The 9,503-nt window shown below is 45.6% G+C and overlaps 1 pseudogene; it reads right to left on the bottom strand.

Moving 5' to 3' along the window:
* Window positions 1-1,334: 1,334 nt before the first annotated feature.
* LOC119284265 overlaps window positions 1,335-9,503 on the bottom strand; it is a 35,927-nt pseudogene continuing 27,758 nt past the window's right edge.

Below are 9,503 nucleotides of genomic sequence, written 5' to 3'. Positions count from 1 at the left end.
CAGGATGGGCCTGCGCCCCAACTAAGGCCCAATATAAAACGGCCACGTCGGATCGTACGTAAGTTACGTAGAAGTCGTTACGTAGGTGTAGCGTTACTCTTGGGCCTGGGTGTCTACTGGAGCTATGTGTGGGCCCAATCCAGTGTCGAGTGCCTGTGTGTATTTATCACCAAATCTAGATCCGCAGTGAGGCATGAATTCTGTGTTGCCTTGTTCCTCTCATCCCTCCGTTCTCTCTTCCCGTCTAATTTCTCTACAAGTCTCGTTCTCATCCCGTTCTCCTTTGCAATTCCGCTCGTACGATCCCAGTCGAGAGCCGGGTTCGTTACGTGTCATGACTTACTGCTATACTCGGCTAGGCAGCTAACAAAAAGTATATAAGTACGGTCAAATTATATCATCTAACAATCCTCGGACCTTAAACATAGGAAAACATATGATAAAATATTAATAAAACACATAACATTATGGGAGCTGGAAGTGTGCAATTGTTGTTCTTATTTTTTTTACACTTGTGCTGAGACTTGATACCATTGTCATTAGCTTCAGTTTTCTGGTTCAGTGCTGAACATCGTCTATAGGCTAGCCATCGACGTGAAATATACACTAACATGCTTAACTTGTATGGAAAAGCTTGTCAGTTTCTTCCACCTTGTGTAGGCGATTGAAAGAAGATTACTTTTCTACCATCTACAAGTTCCCCCTACTCATTCATGCTACTTCGCTCAATTTCTTAAGAGAGGCATCTTTATTGTTCAACAGAATGAAGGAACAAGGTATCATGCCTCTAATGGTTTGCTTCCATTGGCGTTTGACTTCAGAAATTACAGTTACCTTCCTTGAGGTCAAACAATGTGACCTAACTTAGCAGTTAGTTATAACCGAGCCTCACAGATAATCGCAACCACATCATGCAGTTGCATTCTTTTGCATGAAGTTGTGAACAAACAAGTAGAACAAAAACCACTGGTATCAACCGGCAACGAAGGAGTGCATTACCAACTAGAGCATTGAACTACGAAAGAAATAATAATATCACATCTCAAAGGTTCTAACAGATGATCAAAGCACATCTTGTATGGCGAAATGCAATAGATCAAACACATGCATGAATACCAAGGAACCTTAAAACTTAGCAGTTGTTGCAAGACAAGAAGAAGCTATAAGTAGCTAAACGGCTCACACATCCATCTAGAGCAACATTAAACAACACTTACAAAACACACTTTTGAAGGCTTGAGTGTAGCTAACAAGCTCTGAGCACTAACTAATACCACCTCCACCATGAACATTCGTTACCCTGATCTATCCAGGTTGCAAAAGGATAACAAAAGCTATCGTTCCACACGATGATCACTGGCCCCATCTGAATAGAGCATGCTTGGATACACCCAGAGGGGCTTCATGTAGTGGCCCCAATATATTACGCACTGCCTCATGGAAGCGTTCCAAGGATCATGTGCGCTGTCCAGCTCGTGTACTCTCCAAGGTGGAGAACTCTCGGCGTAATACAATGAATTGCTCCTCCCTCCCCATCGTTCTGGGTTCATATTAGATAATGGCATGTACTTCGTATCACATCCTGCAAAGACTGCCCAGCTTCCCAATTTTTTCTTGACAACCCATTTTGCAGGTTTGCTTGACATGTCGAGGTGAAGTGTACAAACCTTTTTCAAAACACCACCATCCTTAATACGTCTGCTCCAATGGTCAACCGTGATGAACATGAGGAGCATGTCACCACAAACCACTAGCCATGATGTTTGGTATGGGGTTCTGATCGAGTGGGGAGACCACTCAGTTATTATCTCTTGTAGGCCAAGCTGGGGCGCTAACTCGAAAGAGTAGATCCTTCTATGATAATCCATGGCAATAAACTGACCCTTGAATTCCACAATTTGAGTTATCTGTGCACCAGAAGAAAGTTTGAGTTCTGACCAAGAGTTGCTTCCAACTGGCCAATCAAATAGAGAGAATTGAGTGCCCACAAGGAGATGTGAATTGGGTGATGTAATGAGCTATTAGAACACCGAAGAAGTATAACTCCGCAATCTCTGAATGTTGAGCATGTATTTTGGTAGGACTAACCCGCTCACAGCCACTGATTGGAAGACATGGGGGTGAAACTTTGGAACCACTGAAAGGGTCAACAACAAGACAATATCCACGGGAGCAAAAGAAGATGAGATTACCATAGGAAGGGCCAACACAATACATCTTTTGTAGAATTTCTTCATCAATCTGGCAGCGAAGAGTGATGTTTTGGTTGGATGGGTCAATGACCTTACAGGTGCACAACTTGCAATGAATATCGTTAGATGGAACATGAGGAGCATCAACACGGATGTTGGTTTGGATGAGGAGAGGGGGGACCAGGGTGCAGAGGGTAGATTTGGATGGGTATGACAAGAATGCAACACGCCAAGAGCGGCATGTTGCAGAAAAGGCAAGAAGATCACATACAGAGCCTAAGAGACGAAGAATAGTGTGCAACAAACCATCTGGGAGGTCTGCCCACTCTTGGAGTCCAGATAAAGTGGCAAGTGTGGAGACACACGGTTTGCTGTGCGTTTGCATGATGAAACACTCTGCAAAAATAAAACAATTCAAGGAAAAAAAAGTCAGAAAAATAGCATGCTATAACCATGTATAAGCATAATAACTTGATCTTCAGATTTAATGAATAATATATGTATATCAATAAACTTGTTATACATAAGTATTGACAAATAATGTTTTCAGAGTACACTTTGGTGGGTTCTCATGTTTAATATAAGAATATAAAATTCAACAATAAAAGACTTGCTTTTCGCGAATGTCTCAGGCCCTCCAGTTAAAACTTGAGACTTATCCATGATTGCATCTTCTACATTCAAAACATTTTTTTGTGACTGTGGTATTCTTGTGTTCGGGGCAAGATAAATAGATAATAACATGTGAAAAAGGAAACTTTTGTCAAATCTGTCACGGTAGTTAAAACTTCTTTGTGGAACCTATACTTATCTTCGGAACATGAGTAAAATGGTGATGGATCCTATTGCCTTTAAAAAGAGACAATGCGCCATAAGTGACAACAATGCACAACCAATATGGAAATACAACCCAATATTGGGACAATGGAATATTTATTTATGTTTGATGCTTCTTTCCAATTCCAGACCACTATTTTCATAAATTATTACCAAAATGAAACTATTACTATTATCTTATCCTATGTTCAAGTGCTCATGTTCCTCACCAAATTGTAAACCCCGTCATTGATGGTAAAACCGTTAATATATGGCAGATAGTTGCAGCTTAAATCATGTCAACGAGGGAGCTCCTCTACTATGGTGCATATTTTATCTCCTACTTGCAGCCCATGGGCACACTACGTTGATTTAATTGTTCCCGATTTGTCTCCCGCTAGTTTAGTAGTGTTGCAGAAAAACATACAGTTAGCTGAAAAGTCCATTGGTCACACCTGACTACAGGCGGCGGGATTTCCAGTCCCAGATGAAGTGGTAGAAATGTATATCCAAATACCCAATAATGGACTGGACCTTTTTATTTACGTTGTGACGAGTCTTGTTTCAATTTACACCAGACTCAAATTAAATCAAAGCTGATTTTTTTGTAGTTTTCACTCCACTGAAATTGACAAGGTTAAACCAACTAAATTTGTCTGTTCTCGGATTAGCTCATCAACTCGATTGGTTAGTGACAGTAACACATCTTACTTACCCTATTACCAGCGTGATCCGAGATCTTGTGATGAGACCAACCAAGCGGAAATTCTAATCAGAACACACACCCACGCCATATGATGAACCTGGATAACACAATAACTAGGGTTTAAATGCGTTCACATGCGTGAGAGAGAGGGAGAGGAAGAAAGGAGGAAGGGGAGGGGAGAGCAGACCTTGTGGAGGTGATGATGTAGTGCCACATTCAATGTAGTCGTAGGAGCGATATATGGTGAGACATGGACTAGGTATAGAAGTGGGCAGCCATGGAGGAGGGGCGGCGGTGGCGGAGGAGGAGGATCGGTTAGGGTTAGGGTGTAAGGAGGAGAAGGAAGGAAGCATTTTATATGGCACGATGACATGGGATGAATGGCGGGATGGTGTCACTTTTAGATCTAACGGTGGGATGGTGCCGCTTTTAGGAAAGGGCCCATGTCGCTGCACCACTCGGTTGCTATCTCGTGCGGGCCCATTCGAGGGTCCAACCGCAAAGTTTAGATCATCCTATCTCAGTCCATGGCAATGAAAAAATCGTTGAATTGTACCATCTGTTGTATTCATCCATGAGGAAGCTTGTGTTCATGCCAAGTGTCACTTCCAAGGGGCCAAACAAATAGGGAGGACAGAGTGGTGACAAGGATATGTGAGTTGGGCGATGTAGGTGGAGCTGTCAGAGTGTGAGCATAACAGTACTCCTTCGTGACAGGTAGCAAAAAAGGCAACAAGATCAAAGAATGAGATCAGGGCCAGTCGAGCAATGATAGAGTCCAGTAGACCCTCCGTGAGGTAAAACCGTAAAAGGCATGTATTAGTAGAATGGACTAGAATACAAAAACCTAATAGAGTGACCAACACAAAATCCTGATATGCTAGCTGTAACAAAAAAATCTAACATTGCATTTGCATCGCATACATCTAACGTTGCTGCTAATGTGACCTGCATAACAATAGTAACCAAATGCAATAGTACTTCTGAAACAGCCTCCTCCAGGCTCGACTGCAGCCTAAACCTTTAAACACTCCATGAACTCAGACTAATTGCCTACTGATGTTGTACTAGCACAGGTGAAACACGGTGTGGACAAATGCATTCGGGTTGCACTTAAGTACTTATGTGTTAGAATGGAAGGAACAAAATGAATGCATGTGATCAAAGAAGAAATATCAAAGTTGTTGCGAACTAAGTGGAGATACACAGTGAATTGTTCAAGCACGGCACGAAGAATTCAGACGGAAGATATCTGAACAGATGACTTGTCTCTGTTGCTGTAGCCAACGATTTAGTTGGACAGCATGTGTAAGGGGTGGTCTGGCCTAATCGGATCAATCTCCATCTGTGATCCCAAGTCTTGCCTTTCTGATCAACACACCTTGTATGATGTTTCTGCTTGGTGCTTGGTGTTCTGCGGTTGTGTAATGTTTCTCTTCCAAACCCACCTAAGGGTTCTTGCACTGGTGAGTTCAGAGAAGCCATGGAAGTACAGGGTCGGACAGGGAGAAAAGGCATGATTCGATAGGGCAAGCTAGGAAGGGTGTATATTTATGTATACCTGGCAGACGGCAAGTGGAAACAGAGGCGACAGACAGCAAGTGGAAACAGAGGTGATGGCGGATAATCAGTAAAGTATGCTGATTGTAGTGTTGTGTCACAACAATAGTTATTTGACTTGACATCTATTTTGGAACGGAGGGAGTACATAGCATCCCTACAGATAGTAGCAGGCTTATTGGAAGAGCAACTCGCATGGAAGATCTACTACTTGGTTGAGAAAACACAAGTTGTCTCAAAGGTAAACACCAACTTAGCACAGAAAAATGATTCACTACATGCACGTCCATGAAAATAGCACAGGATGAACACCAGTGCAATGGATGCAGAAGCAGGAGGTTCATAGCCAACATCTTAATATAGATCGACCACAATTACAAAAGGTTGAGAGATTCTTACACATCCTTCGAATTACAGAATCTGCTCCAATTAAGATATATCAGGAATACAACACGTTCTTCATCATCAGCGGTGCAGAGAGAGCATGCTGGGGAAAAACCACATGGGTTGCACCCTTCTGTCGCAGTCACCGGTAACATACCCATATATGTGCCCCGGCATGCCCAACTCAAAAGCGATCCAACGTTTAGACCATCGGTCATAGAAGTATATGCAATTGCTCCGTCCTCCCCATTTATTTGGGTTCATGCAAGACAATGCCTGACTTCTCTTGTCATGGCTGATGAATATCGCCCAATGCAATAACCTCTCCACCTTCAGCCATAATGCAGGCTCAGTCGATAGGTCAAGTTGGAACACCTCAAAGGTTAGTAAAGTATTTCCCTGCATGGCCACCAAGAGAAGCATATCGCCACATGCCACCAGCAATGCGTCGGAAAGATGCCATTTAGCGATCATGATTGACTCAGTAACTGGAAGTTCTTGTATGCTTATCTTGGGTGTCAGGTGCACTTTGAAGAGCCTACGATCAGAATCCATGCCAAAGACTTGCCCTTGGAATACCACGATTTGCTTGAGTGCTCCATGACGAAGAGAATGTGCCACCCAAGATTGGCTACCAACACGCCAAAACAGGTTTTGTGACCCGGCTTCAATAATGAGATATGAGTTCGCTGATCCTAGAGGAGCGGTGAGCGCACCATAGATGGGGCCACCGACTCCCAATACCGGTAGTTGTGGAGACGAGGTAGTCACACCTGTGAACACATCAAAAAGTACACATGATTTATTGTTGGAAAAAATAACATGACCGTAGGAAGCCCCAATGAAGCAAAAGTTTTCTAGAGGACTTGGCAGGGCTTTCTTTCCACGCGGAATCCAAAATATGGGAATCTCAAAGCACTGGCGAGTGGTGTCTCGGTTGGCTATATCAGTGACCTGACATGGGCGTGTGGGCACCAGGCTCTTTCTGAAGGTGGGAGAACGAGAAGAGCACAAAGAGACATCAGGCTGGAGAAGGAGAGGTGGGAAGCCTGCTGGACATGAAGAAAACACGGCACGCCAAGAGCGGCAGGTGGCTTCGAAGGCAAAAAGATCACGGGAAGCGCCCAGCCGAGCAATGATAGAGTCCAGCAGTCCGTCCGGAAGGTCTGCCCAGCACCGGAAACCGTCAGACATGGCAGAGGCACAGATATAGCAGGCCTTGCTCTTGCAAATAACTGCAGCTCCTCTGCAACACGATAAAATAAAACAGACGCATTAGAACAATGAACTAGACAACACAATAACCGAAGTAAAGATATAAAGCGCTAAGCACAGAGGGAGAGAGACACTGGATTAGCACGTACAGATCAACTTATTGGTAACACTGGATCAACATGCAGTATAAGTGTTACTTATAGCTAAGATGCAAATCCTATTTCTAAGAGGGCCAACGGCCTAAACCTTAAAACTCAGCGCCGAAGGTCTCAGCAAAATAAGTTGCAAGCAGAGTAGAAATAAAGGGAATTAAATACAGGTCCAGGTTTTTTTTTTTGGAATTACATAGTGTTCTATAGTGGATGAGAATATATACATAGACACAATTAAGTGGGACTACATGGTGTTCTACTAGGGTATTAGTAATCTTGGTTTCAGATCAGGGTATCCAGAAGCAAGTCGCCTAAGGAGTCCATAACTTCTCATCGACGATACTCAGCAACTTCCGCCAGGCTAAATCCTAACCCTCGTCCTAGCCTAGAGGGAGGGTAGCCCTAGTTATGTACGCAGATAAGAGACGCCATGGCTGAGCTACGGACAGGGACGAGGAGAAGAAGGGAAGATGATTAGGACGGGGCGCGCATACTTGCAGGCGAGACGACGGCGACCGTGATGATGCGGCGGAAGTGGCGGCTCAGGCTCCACTGCGTTTTCTTTTTTATGGAGCAATCCGCTGCGTATACCAATCAGGAACAGCAGCGACAGAACATATATAGAGGCAAGGTGGGCTGAGCCCTGGACAAGTCGGACATCATTTAATGGGCCAGGCCGACATTGCGCCCAATCCCTCTTCTTCCCCGCTAAAATAAATAAATTAAAATCACAGTATGGCCACTTCTGCCGCATGCTACTTTTGTCATGTCGATGAAGATAATTAGCGCCATTCCTCCTTACTTGACTACTTTTGTCATGTTGGATCCCTTACACGGCGATCTTGCCAAGAACCTCTCGGTCAATGTGGAGCGAAAGAGCGATTTTTCCCTAATGGAGTCATTATCACATGCTCAGATTATCAAACCGTGGTAGCTATGTGAGCAATTTGGGCAGCACGTCGGAAAGTGATTCATGAGGACATCTTTCAGACCCCATGTGTTGTGCAAAGCTGCATTAGCAACTTCTTGTCTGATCCGTCTAGTTCAAACATCAACGCAACCCTCGGTAGGTTCCTGGCAGCCCCACCCAAGTGCACCCAGTTGGATCCCTCCAGAGAATATGGTGAGAATAAATGTTGATGATGTTTTTCTAGCATCGGAGAACCGAGGTGTGGTTTTTGATTACTGTTGGAGAGCGATAGGCAAGTATATGGGATCATCTCTGCTCACATGCCCACGTATTGCAGACCCTGCTACTTTGCAGGCTTTTGCATGCCGCGATGCCCTTGCATTAGCTGCTGATTTGCCAGTTTCATCACCACAAAAATGACTTCCTCAAAGTTTGATTTGTTCATGAAGGAAGGTTGTCAAATTGCCATGCTCATAATCTAGCTCGTCATTCCGTTTATTTTACTTAATGGTCGCCATTTGGGGCAGCTGGATTCCACAATGACCTCTATTGTACCCGGTGATATTTTTTTAGAACGAAGGCTCGCGGAGAGCCCGGCTTTGAATTAACAAAGCCATCAACCGGCCAGGAAATACATACACACACAAACCCCACGACCAAACGATACAAGGGGACACTCTAGGAGGCTTACAGCTCAACGGGTCGCACAAGCACAAAAAGAATACAGGAAAACAAAGCTCGAAGCTTGTCCTAGCCGAAGACTATAGCCAAACAGCCATCTAGGGATGAGGCACACGAGCAGGACGAGGACCTGCTTGCAACAGTGTGGTAAGTGAGCCCGACCAAACGCCCAGGTAGAAGACACTACACATCCGCCGTCTCTCTCGCCGCAGAGGGACCCTTCCCTCTTGCCATGGCTCGCAAGGCGCCGTACCCGGCGGACTTGAGAGACGCTCACCCTAGAGCAGGGGACGTGTCAGCTTCAGGACCTGGAGCAGCCGCAACACATCACCACTTGATCATTCGAGCACTCCGCGTCTGCCGCATCGCCACAACCTAGAACGCCTGAGAGCTGCAGGAAAACCACCAGGTGCAGCTACTGAAGAAAGGCAGCAGGGACATCAAGAGAATCGATAGGCCACCGAGGAGCAATGCCAGGCAGCCGAACACCTACAGCCATGCCAAACCTCGTGACACCGCCGTCACCGGACCACCCAAGCCACCCAAGCTCCGACCTTGAACCCCTCACCTGAACGCAACCCTCCCCAGGCGGCGCCCCCAAGGAAAAACACGACGCACAGCGCGCCGTCGCCGCCCAATCCAAGCCGGATTTTGGGCTTTCACCCGGGAGGAGGAGCAGGGGTGGAAAGGGGAAGGGCCTCTGCAGCACCTCCAAGGAGGAGACGGCGTCAGGGACGTCACTGCTGCGAGGCTGGCCACGCCGGCCAGCGGTTTCCCGCGGCCCAAAACCAGACCACCGGTCACCCACCCACATCATACCGGCGCTCGAAGGGAGGCAGGCGAGAGGCGGCGGGGACGAGGAAGATAGGGGAAAGGAGCCACCTTCA

Source organism: Triticum dicoccoides, chromosome 4A, assembly GCF_002162155.2.
Source record: "Triticum dicoccoides isolate Atlit2015 ecotype Zavitan chromosome 4A, WEW_v2.0, whole genome shotgun sequence".
Lineage (NCBI taxonomy): Eukaryota > Viridiplantae > Streptophyta > Magnoliopsida > Poales > Poaceae > Triticum > Triticum dicoccoides.
This window is presented reverse-complemented; position numbering and strand designations above follow the sequence as displayed.